This window comes from Zerene cesonia, chromosome 2 (genome assembly GCF_012273895.1).
Source record: "Zerene cesonia ecotype Mississippi chromosome 2, Zerene_cesonia_1.1, whole genome shotgun sequence".
Classification (NCBI taxonomy): Eukaryota; Metazoa; Arthropoda; class Insecta; order Lepidoptera; family Pieridae; genus Zerene; species Zerene cesonia.
Genome location: NC_052103.1, coordinates 4,942,613 through 4,944,692, shown reverse-complemented (window position 1 = coordinate 4,944,692; position 2,080 = coordinate 4,942,613).

The following is a 2,080-nucleotide window of genomic DNA, read 5'->3' as shown; positions in this document are numbered from 1 at the left end:
AAGGGGCAGACATCATCATTGGGGCGGGCGGCGCACAAGGGGCGGACATCATTATTGGGGCGGGCGGCGCACAAGGGGCGGACATCATCATAGGGGCAGGTGGCGCACAAGGGGCGGACATCATCATAGGAGCGGGTGGTGGACTTGGCGCTGCATATACCATCGGTGCAGGCGCAGCGCAAGGCGCTGGCATCATTGGTGCTGGTGCTGCACACGGAGCAGGCGCTAATACTGGCGCTGGTGCAGCACAAGGGACTGGGAGTAGCATGGGGGCAGGTGGCGCACATGGTACTGGAAGCATGATTGGTGTAGGTGGTGGTGCTAATGCCGTTGGGCATGGTGGTGGAGCTGATGGCATCAGAACAATTGTGGGAGGTGGTGGAGGTTCTTTACCACATAGCGAACAAGAGCATTCTTTCTTCTCTGTAAAATTAAGAGATTATATCTTGAATATATAACTTAGAGTTTTTAATAATAACATTACACTTCTTCGATAATTTAAACAAAATAAAAAAGGGAATTATTTACCAAGCTTTTCCAGTAGGAGCGGTTTTAAAGATCTGTAAATAGAATTAAAAATCATTCACAATTATAAAGAAGAATAAAAAAATTATAGTCGTAATAATAGGAAAAAATATCAAGGAAATACATACGACTCTAATGCACATGTTTTGCACTCCTTTAGCTCCTTAAGGGCTTTTAACTGTGAAGAAAGATATTGATTATTGTCTGGCTTCTTAGTTGGTTCTTTCATTAAATTTTAATTATGATAGATAGATAGATAGATAGATAGATAAAAAGTTTATTAAAAGAACACATTAAATACATGACAATTACAAATTAAAACGATTACACAAAGAAAAATTAACATAGAGAGGAAAAAAAAATAAAAATTATATTCCATTACTACATTACCAAACATAAGTCTTTCTCGCAACAAGCGAAAACGCTACTCGTAAAACAGAGCAGAATAAGCGAAGACCAAAACATCTCTTCCCCCATTTTCGTTCTTTCCAAAAGAGAAATAAGTGTGGTTGTGGCCTTCTTAAAAACATTATATGTATTTAAAAGAACGGTGATGATGTATAAACATTCTATTGCATGTACAGAACTATGACATATAATGTGGTAAAATGCATTTGATAAGATTAAACGTGCTGATTATGGCTTAAAAAACAAATTGATTTACCAATATTTCATACACTTTGTGAATACTTGGATATTTATCAGTTTCATAGCTTTATCAATAATTGAAATAATTGATTCATTTAATTTATACTATTACTTGGTCGTGTTGTATTTCCAAAGTTATAAGGTCATACTGTCCACTGAATTAACTGTCTTTGAATAATCATCAGTTCTTTTGTTTCGTGTTTTATCTCAAAAACATCTCAAGATAACACCATACAGGATATTGGACAAAGGTTTCTTCAAGTCAGTTATCTTATATTCTTCATAAACAATAATGATCTTTCTAAAACAAACACGCGTGCTTGTTTTTTTAACAACATGGATGTTTATTATGGTAAAGCTACTGAATTTATTATATACGTTAACTTTACTACTAACCTTATTATTATTAATTAATCTTATGTTTTTTTATTACAGACTCAAACATCATGTAGCTTGAACCTTGGACTCGTATCCGGTGACCACAGACGGCTGACCAGCCCAATAGTAATCAAGAAAGTTTTATGACACTCGCCAATTACAATTAATGTTAACACCGTTAAAGCTCCTATAAAATTGTCATCTCCATTAACTTCGCCGAAACTACCTTCAAAATTGTTACCATTAAAATCAAAATTAAGATTGACTAATTTGAAATTAGCAAGTAAATTGAGACCAGTTAAATCGAAATTAATTAAAATCCCTAAGATACCCAAAATACCGACAATACCAAAACTGCCTCTATTGCCTTTACCTTTACTTCCAATTTTGCCTCCATTACCACTTCTGCCGTTGCCCATCCTACCACGCTTACCAAAACCTTTGAAAATATCTACATTAAAACGTAAAACGGCTCTTCAAAAGGCATTGGGTACAGAGATAAAGCCTGTGATAAAAATTCCATCGAAAT